At 42.5% G+C, this 25,368-nt stretch overlaps 1 protein-coding gene across 6 annotated transcripts in view; it reads right to left on the bottom strand.

The window, feature by feature from the left end:
* ZNF536 (zinc finger protein 536) overlaps positions 1–25,368 on the bottom strand; it is a 403,907-nt gene that overhangs the window by 254,300 nt on the left and 124,239 nt on the right. For 5 of the 6 annotated variants that reach the window (XM_075189234.1, XM_075189233.1, XM_075189236.1 and 2 more), the window contains exon 4: positions 17,319–17,424. The gene's annotated coding sequence lies outside the window, so the exon portion shown is untranslated. The remainder of the gene's footprint in view (positions 1–17,318; positions 17,425–25,368) is intronic. The other variant, XM_075189235.1, reaches the window with a different exon arrangement.

Genomic DNA, 25,368 nt, shown 5'->3' with positions numbered 1-25,368 from the left:
CTCTCCCCCCCCCCCCCCAGACGAAAAGAAAGAAAAAAACAAAACAAGCATCATCTACCAGTCTATGGTGCCTCAATATTATCTTATTGAGCAAGTGTGTATAGGTATCTTATTATAGTGTTTTCATCCCTGTGTCCTCGAATCACTACACCCTCTATTTTTTGTTTATTTTGCAAACTTATTTTTTCTTTGTTGTTTCACATGCTATTCTGGATGAAACGTACTTGACGTTACTGATTGCTGCTATATAAATGTTATAATGAAAAACAAGTTCATTTGTTTATGTATATTAATGCTGAACAGAGGTAATATTGACATCTGTTCTGCAGATTGCTTATTTTTTTTTTTTTTCTCCCCCAGACTTGGTACAAATACAGGAATCCTCATCGTTTGGCTTATTCCGTGAAAGCTTGGATGAAATCTCTCTGGTAAATATGCTACTTGTAAACTATTCAGCCCTGTTTCACGTTTCAAATCGAGACACATTTTGCACCATTGAAAGGCATCGCTCTGTTGGTACCCACGTGGCCATTTTTTGCAGGAATCAAAGAGAACAATTTTCTAAAACTTAGAAGTTTATTTTAAAGCTCAGGCATTATTTACACGTGTGAAAGTGAAACGTGTATGCACAGATTAGCGACAGCTTGACATTTCAACAAAGGAAAATTGGGCCAAGGTTATCACTGTCTGGGATCTGTCCAAAACACTCTAATATCTATCCAAACCCCATCCACATTCCAGTGGAACCCAACCCACTGTCCAATAGCATACCTGTCAATCAAATAGGCTTGTATAGGTACCCAATATAATCACCACCTAAGCTAATGGCCATGGTACTCTGGCCTTTTTGATGTACCTCAATACAATTGCCTGGGAGTGAAATAGACCTCTTGGGTGTTTTTATCATCATCATCATCATTTATTTATATAGCGCCACTGATTCCGCAGTGCTGTACAGAGAACTCATTCACACCAGTCCCTGCCCCATTGGAGCTTACAGTCTAAATTCCCTAACATACACACACACACACAGACAGATGTACAGACAGAGACTAGGGTCAATTTTGATAGCAGCCAATTAACCTACCAGTATGTTTTTGGAGTGTGGGAGGAAACCGGAGCACCCGGAGGAAACCCACGCAAACACATGGAGAACATACAAACTCCTCACAGATAAGGCCATGGTCGGGAATTGAACTCATGACCCCAGTGCTGGGAGGCAGAAGTGCTAACCACTAGGCCACCATGCTGCCCAAAACTTACAAGCTGTTTCTTACACAGCAGCAACATGCATCTCATCACCTGTTGCTTTCTAGTTTCCTGTCCTCAGTACCTTTTTCTTTACCTTATTAAGAACTTAACAAAAAGTACAAAACACTTGCAGTACAGTAGTTGTCGGAATAAGATTATGAATAAACATTATTCTAACAATATTATTATAAATGAATCTCCTGGAACAATATAGTATTTAACAAATATGAATTTAAATGAAAACAAAAGGGCCCTTTAAAAAACAAACAAAAAAACAGTGTATTAAAAAAAAGAAAATAGAAAAATAACTGAAGCTTGATGAATGCAAATATGCAAATTATTAGTGCTTATGTTAGGAATGAGTACATAGTCTAGCAATGCTATAATCAACCACATGGTGAATGCAGCTTGAAAATAATAAATCGTTGATCTCTATGGAGACGTACACACAACATTCCTTGTGAACAGACAACATATCATGACAGCTAGTTGCTTTTTATTCTTGTCTGTCAATGCATTCAGCATACATGCTGTATGTACTTATCCACAGGGATCAATGATCCCTATTACAAGGGATATAAAAGCTGCATTCACTGTTTAGCTGAACACAGCTGCGCGGACCACAGATTTAAGTAAGCATCCTTGGTTACACAGCATAACAATCCCTATAATGAGTTGGAAATTTGCTCACAAATTTCACCAGAAGACACTTTATATTTTTACTAATTGATCCACATTGTCTCATACAGGGAAATCCTAAAAACACGTCATGTTGGAGTACGGTTCTCATGTGCCCTGGGTTTCTGAGGACATTTATAAGATTTGCCACTGTAAATCTTTACATCAGAACATATATTATCACAGAATAAGGACACTTGGTGGTACGTTTACTAAAGCTTCTAAAAAAATGAAAAGTGGAGATGTTGCCCATAGCAAACAATCACATTCTAGCTCATACTTGCCAACTTTCCCTAAATGTCAGGGAGACTCCCTGAAATAGGGGTGATCTCCCTCACTCCCTGAAGAGTCTGGCATTCTCCCTGATGCTGAGCCAGTACAAGACGTGGTTGGCTTCGCCATCTGTGGCATGATGACACAGTTCAGAAATTGTGTCCTATGTCCATGTATTGAGGCCTATGGAGGTGGCCATTTTCATGGAGACCAAGATTTAACCAAAGACTGACAGGTAAGACAACATGACTTCAGTAATGGAGACAGAAACGTAAAAGACACTTCAGTCTCTAGAGATTCATTAGCTGCTTTTCTTTAACGCATAGTTGCCTACTGTCCCGGAATGTCCGGGAGACTTCCGCATTTCTGGGAGGGCTCCCGGGAGAGCAGGGCAATCTCCCGATTCTCGCCCCTGCAATAGATAAGTGTCAGGGAAGGTATTAATGATGCAAATATCGCATCATCTTAGCCCTGCCCCCTGCTGTAATTGCCCCAAATTGTGACAATCGTTTATGGGTGGGGCCAAAATGATGCAATTCATTAAGCCCCGCCCCCATACACCCACCTCCAACGGGATCTCCCTGAAGCCAACGAGGAAAAGTATGTTCTAGGCTAGCTATCATTTTCTAAGCTGTACTAGATAAATGATAGCTAGAATCTGATTGGTTGCTATGGGCAACATCTCCACTTTAACCATTTAGAAGCTATATTAAATCTACCCCTTGGTACTTCTAAAGTAATGAGTATTTAGAAGATATTTTGCTTCCTGAAAGAAGCAACTAGTGTCTTTTTGGTTTGTCGCACGGTTTTTACATTTTCGTGGAATATATATTCGTGTTACGTCAGGAAAGTTTTGTGAAACGCTTCTATGACCGCTATCCGAGAACACCGGACATCAATAAAACACATGAACGACCAGCTGTCACTTTGTGGACATGTAGCAGCTTGACGTATTCCTAATGCAGGCCTGTAATGAGAGTGTTTAATGCAATCTCTATCCAATAACGCCGGTAACAGGGAGCATGCCACAGGTACGAGGCAATCTTATATACAGCAGTTACTGAGCTCTGACCGTTTTCATACTGTGGTCACAACATAGATTTTTTTTTAATTGGATCCAGGAGGTAGCGAAATTACCCAGTCACCGCATGTTAAAGAAAGCAGCCAGTTTTATACCAATAATAATACACTTTCTATTACTGCTCATCACTCTGTGACAGTTCTGTCTCTTAACTTAAAAATAGCCAATTTCTGCTCATTATCTTTAAAAAAAAATAAAAAATAATAATAATAAAAAAATAAATATTCCCTTCTGGAAGAGTAGACGGCTGTGATTTTGCATGATGTGCTTATTTACAGAATTAAAGCAGAGCGATGTGATCAGGATTACAGATTGATGTCACAATGCAGAGGCTGTATTTATGTGTCCCGGAAGAAGAGTATCCCATGCAACGACAGCAGCAGTTTGCGGTGTTATAATCCATTGTGCAATCACCAGATGGGCTCTGCCATAACCAGTCTTCCCAGATCCAATCTGCTCTGTGATTATTACTCGGCAGAGGTTGTCTGCCGCTAATCTTCATTAATTTCATTATTTGTCGACTGGACCAATTTAGGAGCGTAACCCCATGCGCTTAAAGGAGAATGATCATTTTAAATGCATTCAGTGGGGAAAAAAAGCACACGGTGGATGCAGACTTTTTTTTTCGGCTGAAGCAATGTAACGGAGAGTGCAGCCTAAGGATTCAATATGATATCACTAAAGCAAAGATGTCTGACATTGTATTAACATTTGCTATTTAGCTGGGCACAGGCAACTATTCTGCAGACAGGAAGTTTGCTGTGTATAGGGAAAGAAAAAAACCCAGATAACATTTCTTTACCCCCCGAATATTAGTTTGGCCTAAATTCCTGAATTTGTATTCTTCATCATCATCTATTTATATAACACCACTAATTTGCTGCTTTCACTAAGTCCCTGCCCCATTGGAGCTTACAATCTAAATCCCCTAACATAAAGACACACAGACCGAGAGAGACGAAGGGCAATTTAATAGCAGCCAATTAACCTACTAGTATGTTTTTGGAGTGTGGGAGGTAACCAGAGCACTCGGAGGAAACCCACGCAATCACGGGAAGAACATACAAACTCCTCACAGATAAGGCCATGGTCAGAAATTGAACCCATGACCCCAGTGCTGTGAGGCAGAAGTGCTAACCACTGAGCCACTGAGCTGCTCACAACTCTTTGTGAATATTATTAGAATATGTCCCAATTTAGGTGGAAGAGTCATAAATTGACTGCTGTGTCCTGTCATCTCGATCGGGACAGCTTTGGGGGAAATCCTGGTGGTATCTGTCATTCACTGCTGCTCTAATTGGCAGAGCACTGGCGAACGGGTGGCGCTCGCAAGGTGGTGTGCACGGCAATGGAGGTGTATGGAGGATAGGGGAGGAAAGCTGAAAAGCGCGAGGCACGCCCCCAGGGTGTGGTGACGCCCTCATCGTGACGTGCCCACGCCCCTGTCGTGACCTGGCCCCTCCCCCTGTCCCGATGCCGGACTCCCAAATGTTTGGAGGTATGTATTAGTAAATACTCAATAGAGATATTAAAATTCACCTACAAATACACTTCTAACTGGAAGGTGGAAAAGGCATCCCATTATGACATTATAAGATGACTCCCAATTACCGACACCGCCTAGGTCTCAAGTCCTTTTGCAGAGAGGAAGGTGCTCTGCAAATCAAAGCTAAACAGGGAGCACCCCCATAAACACGCCTTCACCCCCCTTATTTCATAGCCAGCACTCATCACCTAACACCTCTGTTCCACCCAGCTACGATCATCAGAAAATGCAAAATGTTGTACTCCCACAGAAGTCTCTCCACCTTGGCCCAGCAAATCCACGTGCCTCCCCATGTGCATTTACGCAACAAAAAGTGCACAGCGCCACAAAACGGCCTTCGTGCCGCTCTTTTGCGCCTTGCCGTAATCTTTACAGTCTTCAACACGGCCCGATGGTTTCACAAACGTAACGTTCTTTATCTATCACCTGGGACTGCAGAGATTATCTGTCAGCTAAGAAACAAAACAAACACAACAACCCTTTTCCTTTTTCTTTCTCCCATAAATTAATGTTATTTTATTCCAAACATAATAGCATGCTGAGACGCTGGGAAGAAAACAACAAAAAAAAAAAAAAAGAGAGAGAGCTCATAGAACTCTCCACGGCTATAAGGGTTAAATTTATGTTCCATTACAAGCTCCCGTTTTTTGTTTCATCTTCTCGGTAAAACACATAACTTAAAATGAAATCAAATATTAAAAATGACAGACTATATAAGTGCTGTGAGTAACTTCAGGTCACGGAGGGAGGGGATGCGGGCTGGTTGTCAGGCACTATCTGTCAGAGTGAATTAGACACAATCAAGAGAGACTGAGAGAGAAGGTGATTGTTATTAGGGAACAAGGCTGTGCGCTGCCTGCCCAGATGCGGTGATGCATATAAAGAGCAGGAAATGGTCGTTTAATTCAGGAAGCCCTGGCAAATAGGGCAATACAAAGGATAAAAGTCCTCTGTCGCTAATAAGCTGCAAGATTCTTTGATAATAAGCGGGGTTAGGATCCAGAATTAAAAAATAAACCGTTTCTCTCACTCTTACACACACCATTAATATCACACAGAAAGTAAGAGAGAGAGAGGAAGGGCCCCAATGTAAGTATAGAAAGAGGCAGCAGCAGGAACTAAGTATGCCCCAACGTTATGGGCAGTGCGGTGACACAGTAGTTAGCATTGCTGCCTCACAGCATGGGTTCGACTCTAACCATATCTCTGTTGCGTTTGTATTTTCTCCCCGTGTGTGCGTTGATTTCCTCCAGGTGACAGTTAATTGGGGCAGCACAGTGGCTCAGTGGTTAGCACTTCTGCCTCACAGCACTGGGGTCATGAGTTCGATTCCCGACCATGGCCTTATCTGTGCGGTGTTTGTATGTTCTCCCCGGTACGCGTCGGTTTCCTCCGGGTGCTCTGGTTTCCTCCCACACTCCAAAAACATAGGTTAATTGGCTCCTGACAAATTGACCCTAGTCTGTGTGTCTGTGTGAATTTAGACTGTAAGCCCCAATGGGGCAGGGACTGATGTGAATGAGTTCTCTGTACAGCGCTGCGGAATTAGTGGCGCTATATAAATAAATGGTAATAATAATAATAATAATAAAAATTGTCTGCAGACAAAATAGGCCATGGTGTGCGTTTGCACGGGTGCTGTTATATAATTGATGCTGCATAAATACTAATAAATTAACATTTTCACGTAGACATGCATTTGACACCCCAATATTCCTGCATCTGTACTCTGCACTGTTGTTAATATTTAGATGCTTAGATTGACAACATGTGAGCCACTCGATCCCACCCAAACCCCCAATCTTGCTTACACATGAACCTAGGCCTTCTACTATCAAGAGGTATCCAGTCTTGTGGTCAGCAGATAAATAAAGCTTAAAAGGACATCAAAATGTTGATCTACTGACCTATGAGGACAGGTTAATTCCTTCTCACTGCATTTTACTCAAAACCTGGACTGGAATAAGTTAGAAAAAGTTGCAGTAGGGCGCTCTATGCATATTAGTCCCCTTTCATATTGTATCTCATCACCCAAGATTGCTTCCCCCTTTTCCTTTCTCCCCCCTTTTTGTATTCTTTGTTTAGAACAGTTCTTTATATGTTATAAGACCTATATATTTATATTACTTGCTCTTGTAGATTATACATTCGATAACGTTACTTACTAATAGTGTAATCATAAAACTTTGTGAGCTTACTTTCTGCTGTAAAAACTTAACAAAAACCACATGTTCAAAAACATAAATATACATATTTTCTGGTGATCTGGGGATAAAGTTGAACTTTGTGTGTTGAAAAAATGTGGGGGGCCCTCTAACGTAATCGTTGACCAGATTATTCCATGTTTACACTACATAGTCCAACACCCCAAGTCTGGACTGTTACTATATGGGGCTGGCACAGAGCAGCGATCAAACATAGCAACAACATAAAAATGAGCAGTAAGTACATTATCTGATCACTTAACCATTGCTGGGGGGTAAACAGTTCACAGTAGGCAGACCGATGACTTTACGGGGGACCTTATTGGCCACTATATATATATATATATATATATATATATATATATATATATAAAGTGGATGGCCTTATTACACAGCTCTAGAAGTTTGGTAGGATATTTATATGCAGCTCCACACAATCAGCAGAAAAATAAACAGAACAAAATACAGATGAGTAAAGTACAAGATAAACGACAGAATCAGTATAAATCTATACAAGAGACTATAGAGAAAGCAACTACATAAGAAGACACAACTAGAACAAAGGAATCATTACACAGAGGAGATAGGAGGCAGAGAGGCCAAACTTGGAAGCGTTAAAATGAGTAGGATTGGGATAGTAAACGGAGACGATAGAGGTGGAGGGAAAGGGGTAGGTGGAGCGCGAGGAGGGAACTGTCTATGGATAGGCAAGTGTGAATAGTTGAGTTTTGAGGGAGCATTTGAAAGATTTGAGGTTGGGGGGTCTGATGGGGCAGGGAGATCCAAATGTGGGGAGATGCACGGTCCTGAAGGCGTGACCGCCAGCTGGTGATGGCTGATAAGAGGCGACGGAACGTAGTGGGTGAGTAGGGGAGTATTTTTTGACAAGGTCGAAGATGTAGGAAGGGGGGGGAGGATTGAAGAGTGTTTTATAAGTGAGGGTAAGCAACTTGAATTGTATTCTGGAGGGAATGGGGAGCCAATGAATGGCCTTGCAGTGAGACATAGCAGCAGAACAACGTTGCAGATTAGTTGCAACGCCTCAGATTTCAGGGGGGGCAGACGTTTGTCAGGCAAGCCAGGGAGGAGAAGATTACAATAATCAAGGTAGAAGATGACAAGAGCATGGGTGATGGTCTTGGTGGCATCCGGGGAGAGGAAAGAGCGAATCAAGGCAATGTTGCGAAGGTGGAGGTGACAGGAACGGGCAAGGGACAGGATATGGGAAGTGAAATTGAGGGCAGAGTCAATGATGACCCCCAGGCAGCGCTCATGGGGAACAGGAGAGAGGAAGACACCATCAACCGTAAGGGAGATCAGAGGATGGGATGTGACGCTAGGTGGTGAAAGGATGATAAGCTCAGTTTTGGATATGTTGAGCTTGAGGTAGTATTCAACCATCCAAGTGTAGATGGCAGAGAAGAAGTCGAACGCATATGACGGAGAGAGAGACATCAGGGGAGGAATGGTAGTGTCATCGGCATATTATTATTATTATTATTATTTTTTATTTATAGGGCGCCACTAGGTGTCCGTGGCGCCATACAGGGACAAACAAAATTACATTACAAGGTGAGACAGCACAGTACAGTAAACAATAATCACAGTAACTCAATGAGCTCAACGCTAAGGTAGGGGGAGGGGAGAGTCTGCATACGACGGAGCCCAGAAGGGAGGGCACGGGTGACAGGGAAACTCCCAGAGGGAGAGGAGGGAGCGAGAGGGGATGGGGGGGGGGGGAAGAGGGTCCTCGAGGAGGAGGGCTGATAGCTGGAGAGCAGAGTTAAAAGTGGTGGAGACAGGAGGAGAGATGACCCTGCTCAAAGGAGCGTACAATCTAAGGGGCGGGGTAGACAGACAGAGAGACACGGGGGAGGGAGGGAGAGAAGGAGGAACGGAGGATAACTATGAGGGAAGGGGAGTGAGGGGGAAGAGGCAGAAGAAAAGGTAGGAAGTTAAGTGGGAGACAGAAAGGCTTTAAGAAAAAGGTGGGTTTTTAAGCCCGTTTGAAACTGGACAGATTAGGGCAAGTTCTGATGGAGGGAGGGAGCTTGTTCCAGTGGAGGGGGGCAGCGCGGGCGAAGTCTTGGATACGCGCATGGGAGGAGGTGATAAGGGGGGAAGAGAGGCGACGGTCATTGGCAGATCGGAGGGGACGGGATGGAGCATGAATATAGAGGAGGGTGGAGATGTAGGGTGCAGTGGAGTTGGCGAGGGCCTAGTATGTAAGAGTGAGGAGCTTGAAGAGGATTCTGTAGGGGAAGGGGAGCCAGTGAAGGGATTGGTAGAGGGGGGAGACAGACGAGGAGCGGCGAGAAAGGAAGATGAGAGAAAGAGCGGCGAGAAAGGCATATCATAATCATCTATTTATATAGCACCACTGATTCCACAGTGCTGTACAGAGAACTCATTTACATCAGTCCCTGCCCCATTGGAGCTTACAGTCTAAATTCCCTAACATACACACACACACACACACACACACACACACACACACACACACAGAGACTAGGGTCAATTTGATAACAGCCAATTAACCTACCAGTATGTTTCTGGAGTGTGGGAGGAAACCGGAGCACCCGGAGGAAACCCACACAAACATTGGGAGAACATACAAACTTCACACAGATAAGGCTGTGGTTGGGAATTTAACTCATGACCCCAGCGCTGTGAGGCAGAAGTGCTAACCACTAAGCCACCATGCTGCCCAAGAGGCAAAGAAGTGATATGCTACATCTTATAGCTTTATGATCTTTAACAACTTAAAACCTATAACTTGATTCTATCTCTTTTACCCTTCTGCTGCCAGACGTCTGGGAAAGACTTTTGATTTTTTTTTTCTATACCCAAAAACATTTTATATTGTCATTTTGGGTCAGATTGGATATTCTTTTGGTATCAAAGTAAGGTAAATACCCTCTTAATCAATGAGCCGCATAGAGGGAAAACATTTACAAAAATGAACTCACAAAATGAAAAGATGATTCCATCCAAAAACAAAACTGTGAATTCTATTTTGGGTGGGATATCCCAGGTAAAGCCTGTGGATTGGCGTTCCTGCCTACCATGTGCTTGTTGCTCTACTCAAGCCGACATTTGAGGTCTTTCCGCTCCAAGATTTCTGCAAGCTCCGGATACAGAGATGAACATGATAACAGCAAAGCGGGACAGCGGTATCTTATTGTAGGCTGGAAGACAACGGCCCGAAGGCACTGTTCACCGAGATCAGGGTTTGCCACCTGTTCACTGTTTGTGCCAGTAAAAGATTTGATGCTTTTGCTAACTCAAGTAACCTACTTTCCCATTGACCAGTAATTAACAATTGAAACAAGTCTAAAAATAAGGCTAGTTAATAAATAATAAGGACTTTGCTGTGTAACTCATAGTCATCTGTCACTGTGTAATATCTTGATTAAATTATGTTATAATGTTAATTTCTCATGGCTATTTATTAACAAAGTTAGCTGTTTCTGCAGCTCTGGGAATACAGGGACCAGAAACACTGTCTGCCGGTGGTGAAACAATATAAATGTATATTATACTAACCGTGAGATTTACTAATTGCCGCATAGGCTTCATACTCATGGAAATGATTTTTCAGGGGAGACTTATTTTAATTGTACGTCAGGAGAGTATGTGTGTGCGTTAGATCAAGATTTTTGGAATATAATATGTTTGATAGCATTATTAAACGTTAATATATTTTAGCCGAAAATTGCAAAGAATAACCTAGGAATTTCCCAGTTGCAAAATGTCACCGATTTGGAGACATCGCTCATTGTGAGTGAATATGCCCTCAAATTTGTAGCAATATACCCCCCCCCCCCTTCCCAAGCTCATGCCCTTCTATGCCACGTTAGGTACACATATTTGGTTTAATAAATATATTTATCTTTACGGTAATTTTGGTACAGATCCTGCATGCCAAATATAACGGCCATGACCAAAAGTATCTCGTCAGCTGGCATTACACCGCTGTGTGAAGAAGGACCAATCAGAAGCTGCATTGTCTCTGATTGGTCGAACCGATAGATACTCAGTTGCTTGTTTGGATACACCAAGTTAGAGAACGGCAGGGTTTACAAAAGTCCTTCTTTAAACACATGATAAATAATAATCCTAGATATTTTCCAAGTATAAACATCAGAATCTCATTGCATCTGTCTTTGTCAGTCTTGTCCAGAAGCCACCACCGTTTTCAGTCCTGACCAGAGGTGTGAAATGTAGGTGTTGCTCATATTGCTGCAATGGTTGTGTTGTACAGTCTAAATGCAGTGATGTTTTGCTCCCTCAGGACTTAGTATCCAGTGAAGCCCTGCTCCTAGAGTGTCCCATTGCCAATGAAGCCCTGCTCAAAGAGTGTCCCACTCCAATGAAGCCATGCTCCCAGGGTGTCCCATAGCCAGTAATTCCCTGCTCCCAGAGTGTCCCATTGCCAGTGAAGCCCTGCTCCCAGAATGTCCCTGTGCAGCCCTGCTCATAGAGTGTCCCATTGCCAGTGAAGCCCTGCTCCCAGAGTGTCCCATTGCCAGTGAAGCCCTGCTCCCAGAGTGCCCCAGTGCCAGTGAAGTCCTGCTCCCAGAGTGTCCCAGTGCAAGTAAAGCCCTGTCCCCAGAGTGTCCCATTGCCAGTAAAGCCCTGCTCCCAGAGTGTCCCATTGCCAATAAAGCCCTGCTCACAGAGTGTCCCATTGCCAGTGAAGCCCTGCTCCCAGAGTGTCCCATTTCCAGTGAAGCCCTGCTCCCAGAGTGCCACAGTGCCAGTGAAGCCCTGATCCCAGAGTGTCCCAGTGCCAGTGAAGCCCTGATTCCCAGAGTGTCCCAGTGCCAGTGAAGCTCTGCTTCCTCAGCGCCCAGTTGCCAGTAAAGCCCTGATCCAAGAGTGCTCCAGTGCCAGGGAAGCCTTGATCCCAAAGTGTCCCAGTGACAGTGAAGCTCTGCTTCCTCAGCGCCCAGTTTACAGTAAAGCCCTAATCCCAGAGTGTCCCAGTGCCAGTGAAGCCCTGATCCCTGAGTGTCCCAGTGCCAGTGAAGCTCTGCTTCCTCAGCGCCCAGATGCCAGTAAAGCCCTGATCCCAGAGTGCCCCAGTGCCAGTGAAGCCGTGATCCCAGAGTGTCCCAGTGCCAGGGAAGCCCTGAACCCAGAGTGTTCCAGTTGCCAGTGAAGCCCTGATCCCAGAGTGTCCCAGTGCCAGTGAAGCCCTGCTCCCAGAGTGTCCCAGTGCCAGTGAAGCACAGCTTCCTCAGCGCCCAGTTGCCAGTGAAGCCCTGCTCCCAGAGTGTCCCAGTGCCAGTGAAGCTCTGCTTCCTCAGCGCCCAGTTGCCAGTAAAGCATCCAGGTGTTCAGTCTGCTCTGTCTGTCCCTATTATGCCAAATGCTCATGATTTGTCATCTGTTTCTCTTATATACTTCGGCCAGCGGTACCTTCTGACTTTGACTCTAATATACTTAAAGAGGCATTCCCCAAGCTGAATAAATTAAGTCTTTATTGCAAAATACTGGGCAGCAAATGCAAATTTCCCTACATATATAATAATTGCAGCGATAGCTTATAAAACTATCCCACCCCCCACAATGTGCTTTTTTGAATATTAATATTTCTGTGCCCCTTGTTCATAGGTATGTAGCTCTGTCCTTTTATAAATGCCCCTATCTGTGTGATGAGCCCCAGGCACAATCACTTGCTGCTGCTGCTTACTTTTATCCTGACATCCGTGCAGACTTGGACTTGAGAGCTGCATAAAGGACCAACTGCTGTTAACCAGTTTCAAGCCCCTGATCCCATTTAACCCCAGTTCCTGGCCTGCATTAACTCCTTCCTGTTTGCTCTCCATTGCCAGAATGTTTTTTCTTAACATGCATGCCCACGTATGCAGAATCGGATGTCGGAGCAGAGGTAGGGGTAAACAGTACATATGCAACTGCTGGTTATCTTGAGCGATCATACTCTAATTACAGCTAAGAATGCAGCCTAGCATGGCTTCACTTTTGGGATAACCGTGGCTACATCTCCCTGTTACAGTACAGTGGCCTGTCTGTATGTCAAGGTTCAGTAGTATCTGTAGGTTAATGCAAAGAAAGCTATCACCTCCTTCCAGGTAGACGTACTGTGTCCTCTGAATGCTGCCCTCCTGAATAACCTAACAAAGGATTTAGCCCCGAAACAATATGCACTTTGGAAAAAGAGCCTTGTCCCTGGACTATCCTTATGTTATATTCGTGTTACATCCCTATAAATGGACTCTATAATCAGGCTACACTTCTGGGACGCCTTGTGACACTACTCTCTTAACAAGATGCACTGAACCGTTCATATATTACAATCAACAGTTTTTATTTTACATTTGCCTCCACCCGGGGTTGCTGATATTCTACACAACATTTCCAGTGCTCGTGGCATTTGTTTGGCATCATTTCCGTGGTGTGAGATTGTAAATGGTAGCAAGTAATCACTCGTTAACACGTTGTTAAGATAAGTGAGGAGTTCACACCTCCGTCACTCTCGCAGACCAGACAGGATCAACGCTCGCTGATCAAAGACCATTTCTCTGCTCAGAGATAGAACTGGGGATTTCATTTGCTTCATGAACTTTTATTTTTTTTTGCCGATGAACTTAGTAGACTTGTGCGCTAGCGAGCAGGGCCCCTCTTACCTCTCTGTATTCACCAGTATTGTTTTATTACTATGTTTGTTCCCAATTGTAAAACGCTACGGAATATGCTGACGCTATATAAATAAATGATGGTGATGATGACGATGATGTACAAGTTGTATTGGTCAGGTGCCATAGGACAAGAGCTTGCCATGGTAAACACTGGGATTGAAGGACTGAAAATAGAGCGAGAATAGTGTATTGCTTAAGAATATTAAAAGTCATTGTGCAAATATGAAGCTACAAAGGTCACCGGCCGAATCATTTTACAGATCACGGGATGAATACTAGATGCTTACTTAATAACCTTTTTATTTAAACATCCATTATTTCTTAAAAATAAACATATGTTCTCTGACCATTACATACACTGAGTCATGTGACACGAGACATCTCACCAAACACGTGACAATATCACCACTCAACAAATATACGCGTGTGCTGTACAGGAGTTGACTTGTGCATTGTAAACACATACAGGGATGACGATAATAGATAGTAATGATAATGGTAATATTGCTGTCATGTAACTGCCATAGCAAGGATCAGTGACAGGATCTGACACTGCTGAACCTAGTGTAGCTTATAACATGATCATCCCTCACTTATTCTATGTCACTCATGTACAGCCACACTTGCCAGCTTTTCCTTGTTGGCTGCAGGGAGATCCCGGGGGAGGTGGGAGTGTGGGGGGGCGGGGGGGAGTTTGACGAATCACATCATTTTTAAGATGACGCCATATTTGTGTCATAAAGCCACGCCCCTGACACTTATCTATTGCGGGGGCAAGAACCGGGAGATCTCCCAGAAATGCGGGAGTCTCCCGGACATTCCGGGAGAGTAGGCAACTATACGTTAAAGAAAAGCAGCTAAGGGATCTCTAGAGACTGAAGTGTCTTTTACATTTCTGTCTCCATTACTGAAGTCATGTTGTCTTACCTGTCAGTCTTTGATTAAATCTTGGTCTCCATGAAAATGGCCACCTCCATAGGCATTAATACATGGACATAGGACACAATTTCTGAACGGTGTCATCATGCCACAGATGGGGAAGCCAACCACGTCTTTTACTGGCTCAGCATCAGGGAGAATGCCAGACTCTTCAGGGAGTGAGGGAGATCACCCCTAGTTCAGAGAGTCTCCCTGACGTTCAGGGAGAGCTGGCAAGTATGGGTACAACTAGGTGCAGTGCAAATCTAAGCCTCAAGTTTTTACCTACTTTGTGTATCTTGTTTCTTCTTTGATAGTTTAACCCATGGCTTGCTACACCCACTACAACTTGTGTCCAACGGGAGGAAATCGGGCCACGAGACCTCACAACAAAGAGAAAACGGCTCTCGCTTCAACTCTACGTCGTGCTATTAACTTGCTCTTAACCTTATATGTGTCACGTTTCCTATGTGTTTCATCTGATTTCTGAATTTAGAACAAGTTCAAACAGAGGTTGATCTTTCTCTAAATCCCACAATAAACATATAAATTTCTCAGGAATAACTGTTTCATTTTGCATCCCCCCCCCAAAAAAAATATTCTGTATATATTGATTTTTTTCTGGGGGGGGGGGGGGTGGGTGGCAGATGAGACATTTTAGAGCATATAAACAATGTGCCTCAGTGCTTTGTTAGGTCACATTCTCATGAGTATCTGTTTAGCTCACAAATAACTTTAAAGGGGTGGATCCTTCAAAACTTCTAAAAAAAGAAAGTGGAGGTGTTGCCAATAGCAACCAATCAGATTCCAGCTACCGTTTCCTAGAAAAATCATAGCTAGAATCTGATTGGTTGCTATGGGCAACACCTCCACTTTTTAGAATGTTTGATAAATCTATGCCTAAGTATATTACTTACTTTTCATTATTTATCATGCTGATTTCAAACATGGTGCATGCTATCAGTATGAACCATTCTGATCTGTTTTTCAGTCCTATGTACATAAAACTAGATATTCTGCTAAAACTCAAATAAAAGTTGTTTCACACTGAAAAGTCATTTTTGCAAATATTCAGAAATGCACACCCTGAATGAATTCAAGATACCCCACGTTATTTGTGCACCTCGCGTGTATTCCAGTGAGTAAAAACTAATTCCTCCCCTGTGGTGTCATGACAGGAAGTCTGATGAGCGTACAGAAAATGTCACCCCCACCAAACAACAGCATTATCAAATATAACTTTCATTATAACAAATGGCCCTCTTGCTGTTAATAGCTCTTTCTGTTTGCAGTTTAGGTTTAATATTCCTGTACCCTCCATCGGTTTAAAAAAAAAACACATCTAGGAGTATATTTACTAAACTGCGGGTTTGAAAAAGTGGAGATGTTGCCTATAGCAACCAATCAGATTCCAGCTGTCGTTTTGTAGAATGTACTAAATAAATGATAACTATAATCTGATTGGTTGCTATAGGCAACATCTCCACTTTTTACAAACCCGCAGTTTAGTAAATATACCCCCTAGAATTTGGTGTTTATGATTTAACAATCGGGATTAGGTTGCAGTGGCTTACCATTTAATCTTGTGTCTTTTAAAGTATCTATTTTTAATATGTCCTCTGATTTGTTTATGTAAAACTGTTCTGAATAACAAAAGTCATTTCTAGGAAGAAAAAGAAAAAAAAAAACTTTCTGGCAACTAGGTCTGTAAATGTCTGAACTTATCAGTTTTTCACAGGAAAAGCGTGGTTGGGCATCCATTCCATAATTTATAATAAAAAAAACCCACAACTGCTTCCTCGAAAAAATATGCAAATAAAATGTGCAACAGGATATGATATTCGCTTACCAGATGTTTCGTTTTTGTCTTTGAAGTTTCCCTTTTAATCTTTTCTTGTAATATATATATCAGATACATATAGTCATTTTATTACACGCTTTGTGCATTGCTTTCAGTATCAAATTTATTAGTATTTAAGATTTTTTGCATCGCTTGACGCCATTAAAAAATGCGGTATATTTTTGGCTGATAGAACTGTACATAGCAGTCTTACAGCCGTGTAAAAAATCCACCTTGTCTGGACTGTTAGATTACATTATTCTTTTGTTCAAATCTGATTGGCATCAATTATCAGTGACCATGAAAGAATCCTCATTACATCTTTTAGTCTGAATACCTAAATAAATTGCATTATGAGATTTCGAGCCAAACATGAAATTAGTTTTAACCAGTTATTGGGCAGATACCCTGAACAGAAATGAGCTGGTTATTATTATTTTTTTATTTGTGGTATAAATAAAGATCTGTTTGTAAGAAAACATGATTTTAATTATAATTCACTTTTATTTTAGTATATAAATTAATGCGTGACTCACATAAAATGAGGGACGTTGTTAGCTTGCCTCTTGTCACCAAAATATGGTGCTAATATCTAATGAAAAACAGAAGGGTTAGAGAGATTTTTAAAGCCTCCCCTCTACGGCAGACTGTTTCGCCTTGTTTAGGGCTCATGAGTGTCGGTTAGGGGTTTCCATTACTGGATTTCTCACTTCTGAAAACATTGTTTTCAACAAATGCCTCATTTACTCAGCTTATGTACTAATACCCAATATATTTTTTTTATCGTACTAGGTAAAAGCGCAAAGGTTGGGACGATCTCCGACAATCACCTTATTCCTCTCGAGGACGTACAGGTTCTTACCTTAACAACTTAGCTGCATGCTTGGTTTAAGGACAGACGGTCTACTGAGGATACCCGGCCTCTTGGCCCAGCGATTTGTTCACACAGGCGTCCTTCGTCCCTGTCACTGAAACAAAAAACACAAACGACACCATGTCACCGTACAAAGCCAAACTCAACAAATTGGCCAAATGGCAGCACCTAGCACAGGTCAAGGGAATTCAGCGGAAAAGGTGAAAGACGGAATAAAACCCAATGACTATGAACGACAATGCATCCCCCGTGCGAGGCCACCGGTTAAACGTTCAGTGCCGCTGGGATCTTTCATTCTCATCAGATCAATACGAGCTCATATTTATAAGGGACCCAAACCAGCTGCCATCTCTGGAAAACCTGCATTTATTTGCTAGGCCGTCGTGCGAGATCAGGGCACCGAGTGCCCAAGATGTTGCCTTTAATACTATTTACACCTGAAGACACAATTCCATTAAGAGGTCTTGTTTTGTTAAGGGAACAAGGATTGATATTATTTTATTGGCAGTTGCGACAAAACCCCTTTTTGTTTTTTTCCTCTCTCTCTCTTCGTGTTCTCAGTCCGTTCCGTGCCAGGAGATTTTCTAAACACTAAGTACATGGCTCTATTTTTTTTATTTTTTTTATTTTATTTTCTCTTAAAGCTTTGTGTTCAAAACTTACCGTTTACAAAAAGGGAGCAAAAGCCTCGCTGCTAAAACAGTCGCCAACTCTAATCATCTGTACAAAAATATTTGCTATCAGGCATTCTAAATAGATTATCACCAGTCCATCTGTGTCATTATTGATTTATAAGGGTTTTAAGCTGCTTTAAAATGGAAGCTCTCCCACTAAGGGGCTCCTTGTATATAAATCACAGCCGTACTCAAATATAACGTACATCACTCAACATATTGTCTTTGCATCCACCACCGTTCCTTCTTCTTCTTTTTTTAGACCCCAGCAAGAACACAGAAAATGATAAATTGTTTCTAATATACTGATCTAAACTGATATGCAAATCTGGGGTGTATTTTTTAATATATTACTTGAGAGGAAAAAAAAAAAAGCAAGAAAGCGTCATTAACATATGAATGCAGTATGCAAATGCCAGTGACAGAGCAGATGTTGGTGAGTGTAATTGACCTATATGTGAATTGCATTAGAACCCTTAACGCTATTAATTCACTACCCAGAAACTAGATATTGTCCAAAAACTAAATTCTGTGAAACCGTACGCTGGAAGTGATTTTGACAGAGTTCCAGAGATACAGAAAGAAGGTCACAGCCAGTCATGAGTGTTTGCTGTTATTTGCATTCTTGTCTTAAAGATGACATCATGTGACAGTGGGTATCGATCATTTAATAGCATTCTGAGAACACTATGGAAGGGGAATGGGGGGGGGGGTGGTTAGACATGTCCCCATTATCCTCTTTCCCCCCCTCCCCACCACCAACACCACCTTATTATTAGTTTTTTCTTATCAGAAATGTCATACCTCTTAAACAGAGTCTAATTGCTTGGCTGCCCTATAAAAAAACACAGATGCCATTTCATTCTGTCTTTATTTTGACATTAAATTGTATTAAATCGCCTTTTGTCCACAGACCACCCTGTATATGATAATGTATTAATGCCCTACGTTCCAGTGAGCGAGCCAAAACGTCCCCCCCCCCCCCCCGGTCATGCGGGATAAGTGTGAAGAGCCATTGTGTGTATATAGCTAACAACTATGACACATACTAATAAGAACATACCTAATAAATTACTGCTTTCAGGTCTAGCAAGCTGACATTTCTCTGCAAGGGACAATTTTATATTTGTGGCAGTGAACAAAATTGCTTGATAGGAAGGCACTGTGGATTAGCATAAAAATTAACACTTAAATTCCAGCTTATTTCCCCCCCCCCCTCTCTTCCTGCCACAACAATCAATTTCTCTTATAAATCTGATTAGATTTTATGATGCTTGTTATTCAAAGCATGTCTCGGCTCAGCATTCTGAAGCACGGAGACTATTTGTTTAAATAGAAAAAAAAAAATATAGAGGCAGATAAAAATGTATAGGTATATTTTATTATCCATTCCCCACCAGTTCCTTTTTCTCATATTGTAACATCAGTAATTGATTGCACACATTAATTAACATGTAAGGTAGAAATTCTGCATCATGCATGATTTATTTTTTCATAATTTTGTTGGTTGGCTGTGTGATCTGCCCTTGTGTTGCGAGGACACAAGGCTCAATTCGGGTCCGAACACAAATGCCAATGCTCGTTCCCCCTGAAAGTTATTAATGTCAGATAGCAAATGAGATTTTTTATTTCACCTACTTACTAATCCACAAAAGCTGTTTGGGAGTGATGCAGGGCTGAAATGCAAAAGTCCTGTGAAATGATATAGAGCCGGGGTCTGATAACATGCAAATATGTTCATTAAGGCTTAATTTAAAAACAGGCGGTAGTAACACTGCGAGAACAAGTCGTGGTCAGAAAACGCTGTTAATTAAACAAGTCAAAAGAATGGCAGTAAAAGTTCGTTGTCCATCAGCCTTCCAAATTGCCAATATGCCAGGATGGCATTTTGATTGCAAATTTCTTGCATTTAGCACAGGGGGGGGGAATATAAACACTGAGTATTTTAATAGACAGCAATTAGAATTCGAAACCTATCAATATGGAAATGTCGATGACCTCCACAATGTTTACTGGGAATGAAATTCAGAATTACAAAACTATACCAAAAGTAGCACACCATATTATACAACCACACACACAAGGCAACACTAAATTTTTATATTACAGGGACGGTTTTAATGAGATGTTGCATTGTAGGACAAGACACTCAAATTAATTTTAAGTCGTCGACAATGCACATTTAGGGAGGGGGTTACCGGTGTAAGTTGAAGCTGCAGAGCCTTATTACTGGAATGCATAATTTGGCACACGTAAACCAACAGGACCCCATGGATAAAGTTACTTTTTGCAATAAACGCCCTTTGTCCAGGGGATTTTAGAGAAAACTCTCCACCCAGCAGTCCCATAATGCTCTGTGGCTCACGGCCTGAACACTCAGGGTAATCTACTGCATAGGTTTGTCGCCAACATGGCTCATCCAATCAGCTGTGTCCAAAACAGACATCTGCAAGAGTTGACGTAGGACAGTTCGAGAGGGTTCCCTGGTGGGCACCTTTAGTTAATAAAGGGAATGGAAGGGTTAAACAAAGAGGTTAGAAAATTTAGGTTGGCTTATTTCAGGGAAAGAGGCGATCTAACTAAAATGTACACATATATGGGAGGTGAAAATAAAGACTTGTCTAATAATCTTTTCGTATTAAAGACCATCAAGATGTCATCGATTGCAAATGGATGGCTTCACTATGAGCATAGGAAAGGATTCTTTACTGTAAGGGGGGTTAAACTGTGTTACCATATGAGGTGGTAAAATCACTAACAGTATATAAAAAGGGATTGTAGCCTTTCTTACAAATAATATGTAACTATCTCATATCTATCCATCTCATATATCTATCTCCCTAGCAGCTATTTATCTACCTATGTCATATCCATCTCTCTCATATCTATCTGTCTATCGCATATCTATCTATTCCATATCTCTCTCTCTATCTATCCATCTCTCTATCTCATATCTATTTATCTCATATCTCTCTATCTATCTCATATCTAACTTATATCTATCTAATATCCATCTCCTTCATATCTATCTATCTCTTATCTCTCTATCTCATATTTATCAATCTATCTATCTCATATCCAACCAATATCCATTTATTACCTTTTATCTATCTATCTGTCTAGTTGTACATAAGAGTAGACACTGTGTAGGAAGAGCACGTTGTAATGACCAAGTCACGGTCTGTCTGCCAGAGGTGCAGCGCCCTCCGTCTCCGTCTCCAGGATGACATTACATTGCTCCGACTCACTACTTAAAGAAAGTTCCGTTGACTGGAGCTTAAGAAATCATTATGGTACAGGCTTTGCATTACAAACAAAGAACCTTTTGTGAGAATGAGATGCAAATGACATGCTAATCACCCACAATCATAAGCATAGCCTATTAACTAAGTTCGATTAATGTTGAAGCCACTAATAATGTCACAATAATTACATCACATGTACACCTGGCATTAGCCCCCACCCGGACCCTGAAATGGGGGATATTGCAGGAGATGGGCCAGATATGCTAATTCTATCCAAGAGGGATTAGGCCCAGTGAGAGCAGACACATTTCTCTCTTCCTATGCGAGACTGGTGGAGTGGAAGCGCAGTCCGCTTGTTGTGGTGAGGTAGCAAGAAATGTATATGGTCAGGTTATAGATCAATATCTAGCACTTCCGTCACGGTCAGCATGGCATTTAGTGGATTCTCTATTGCCAGCCATGGTTAGCCCTGGCAGGAACAAAGAGCGCAGCGGTTGGCCCCAGCAGGAACAGAGAGCGCAGCTGTTGGCCCAGCAAGAACAAAGAGTGCAGTGGTTGGCCCCGGCAGGAACAAAGAGCGCAGTGGTTGGCCCTGGCAGGAACAGAGAGCGCAGGGGTCGGCACTGGCAGGAACAAAGAGCGCAGTGGTTGGCTCTGGCAGGAACAGAGAGCGCAGGGGTCGGCACTGGCAGGAACAAAGAGCGCAGTGGTTGGCTCTTTCAGGAACAGAGAGCGGAGTGGTTGGCCCCAGCAGGAACAAAGAGGAGTGGTTGGCCCTGGCAGGAACAGAGAGCACAGGGGTTGGCCCAGCAAGAACAAAGAGCACAGTGGTTGGCCCCAGCAGGAACAAAGAGCGCAGCGGTTGGCCCTGGCAGGAACAGAGAGCACAGGGGTTGACCCAGCAGGAACAAAGAGTGCAAGGGTTGGCCCTGGCAGGAACAGAAAGCGCAGGGGTTGGCCCAGCAGGAACAAAGAGCGGAGTGGTTGGCCCCAGCAGGGACAAAGAGCACAGTGGTTGGCCCTGGCAGGAACAGAGAGCGCAGTGGTTGGCCCTGGCAGGAACAGAGAGCACAGGGGTTGGCCCAGCAGTAACAAAGAGCGGAGTGGTTGGCCCAGCAGGAACAAAGAGCGGAGTGGTTGGCCCCAGCAGGGACAAAGAGCACAGTGGTTGGCCCTGGCAGGAACAAAGAGCGTAGTGGTTGGCCCTGGCAGGAACAAAGAGCGTAGTGGTTGGCCCAGCAGGAACAAAGAGCGGAGTGGTTGGCCCCAGCAGGAACAAAGAGCACAGTGGTTGGCCCTGGCAGGAACAGAGAGTGCAGGGGTTGGCCCTGGCTAGAACAGAGATTGCAATGGTTGGCCCTGGCAGGAACAAAGCGCAGCAGTTGGCCCCGGCAGAAACAGAAAGTGCAGGGCCTGGTCCAGACAGGAACAAAGGTTTTCACCCTATCCCTTGGCGTTGCAAGCTTGTGCCAAGCAAAGAAGACGAAAAGTGGTCAAATAACCGAAACTGGAACATGGTCATTCTGTTCAGTGCCAAAACTTGAGGACAGAAGGAACATTCAGGGCCTGCCAGGTCAGCCACACAATCAGAATGGGGAGGAGTACCAAAAATACAGGCAAGAGAAATTCCAAAGAAACCTTCAAGCGTTCTCTGAAAACCCACCTATTCAGGCAAGCTTATAATATTCCTTAACCACTCTCTTAACCTCACTAGGTTACCCTATTACCACCGTCTACACAATTCACACAAGACAACAACCCTCAGACCCCTGACCATCATTGCTATGAGACTGGATCATATAGCATACCAATCATTTTTTACCTTTGTCATCTGGCTGGACTGAAATACAATATGTAGACTTAACCTCATGTATCCCACTCTCATTGTGCCATAGATTGTAAGCTTGTGGGCAGGACCCTCTTACCTCTCTGTCTGAATTTCCCAGTATTGTTTATTACAGTGTTTGTCCCAACTGTACAGCGCTACGGAATTTGATGGCGTTATATAAATAAATGTTGATGATGATCAGGTGTCATAGCCCACAACCAGTGATAAAACTGCAGCCGCCACGTTTCCCGTCACGTCTTACAGAATGAAACCAAAACATGGTTGCTTTTATTGCAGCACCGTTCCTAGTTACTGCTGTGCAAAACATTTGGTCAAAATACTTTTTCTTTGGCATTTTGAGACAATAGTAGATATTTTGCTCCTCCGCCCCAGCGAATTGGTTGCTATGCCTTGTTAACCCTGGAAACCAGAGATCAGCTTACGGCTTCACCCAATAATATTGGGTCTGAGCCACAGCCAATTAGGAGCGTCGCTTAAACCTCACCCAGAGGATGCAAATTCCAACGCATAATAATTTTTAAAGGCTTCGATATAAGAACTAGTTCCCTGGCAATTAAAAGGTAAATAAAAAAATTGCATCATTATTGCTTTAAAAATAATAGTTTACATTGTATCATAGTGATCTGCGCAATATATCTACGCTAGCAAGTTTCTTATCGCACGATAAAGAAAATATATATATGCAGGGTGTCAATGTTTTCACTGTCTTAAATCTGATTTAGAAATGGTTAGTGCGTTAGTTCTCAGCCCGCCCGTGTCTGATTCGCAGAGTTAAACTTTACAAATACGTGTTCTTTATCCGTCACCACATCTGATCCAAATAACGAGTAACGATTTTTTATTGTTTGGGGGGCTTTGAAAGTGCAGTTTATTTTCCTGAGTGCGCATTAATGAACCCAGCATGTACTATCTCCCGGACTATCAAGCCAAGGACATTCATTTAAACATGTTTATTATGAAATGTTTGCATTCTGCACATTTGTGGCCCACACACACGCGCGGATTATTTCATCCCGTTTGGTGGAACAACTCAAAAGAATGTATTGTTTTTGATTACTAAACTCTTCTTGGCACCTCCAGAAAAGTCTTTTGAGTCTGAAGCCCTCCACATTCACAGATCTAGATCCTTCGGAGAGAAATGGAGACTATTTAATCAGATTTCGGGGAGTACGGTAACTGTGCCTAGCAGCCGACTTTAGGTTTCATAGCAACTGGCGGTTGTTTTTGCGTTAAAAAAACGCATTTCGTGCATTAACATTTCTTACGAGCATTTTTAGTTCATTGGAGGTCACTGTAGGCACCCCTCATGCGTGTGTTTGCGGTAAGCGCACATGAATGGGACAAGACGCGAGTGGCCATGGAGTGATTAAAAACAATGTATTCTATTTTCAGACCTGTTTCCATGTATTGCACGAGCATCAAAAATGTCAGTGGGTACAAGACCCTGTAGACTTCAGAGACAATCAACCTACAGCTCTCCAGCTGTTGTAGAACTACAAGTCCCAGCAAGTCTGTTTGCAAAGCATGGTGCAAACTATCTTGATTTCATACAGCAAAAATCTTAAATAGAATATCAAAGTGAGAAAGACAACTTGTAACAATCATGAAAAAAAAAAAGCTGTGTGCGCAAATCCCTAGTATGGAACATTACAGATGGGAGTTCTAAGGCTAAGGCTGTCATCTTTTGATTAAGAAAAGGAAATGATTTCACGAAAAAGATATTCCCTCTTGTGTTGTTTTGTTTTAACCATGATGGCTCTTACCACCGATCTGGACACATTTATTAAGGCTCATAAGTAACTTCACGTTTACCACCATCGCTGTAATCTCAACAAAATATCTTTTTTTTTTCTTCTTGCCAATTATCTAAATATCATAACGATAAAATATCTTAAAACATCCCCCCGTACTGTAAACATCTTCGCTACAAAGATCCAAGTATAAACAACACCATGCATCAGAATGATTTTTAAAACGATGTTGTAAAAGCTGCTCTTAAAAAACTAAACAAAAATGTAAACCTTCCATCTGTTTTATGATTTTTTTTTTATTCCCCCCCCCCCTCTCTCCGTAGAGAACGGCTGCTATGTGCCAGTGTAGTGAACTGTGTCTTACTAAAGAGATTGCAGGGGTCACACACTGCAAACACCAAGAGCAACGCGGTAATGACAGAATCCTTCTCACAAGTCAGTGTGTGCAGTGCCCACAGTAGGGAGTTTACGCAGAGATTCCCGCCACGCAGAAGACCGCGTCCTTGTAAAATTTGCACC

The sequence above is a fragment of the Mixophyes fleayi genome, chromosome 10, assembly GCF_038048845.1.
Source record: "Mixophyes fleayi isolate aMixFle1 chromosome 10, aMixFle1.hap1, whole genome shotgun sequence".
Taxonomy (NCBI): domain Eukaryota; kingdom Metazoa; phylum Chordata; class Amphibia; order Anura; family Limnodynastidae; genus Mixophyes; species Mixophyes fleayi.
This window is presented reverse-complemented; position numbering and strand designations above follow the sequence as displayed.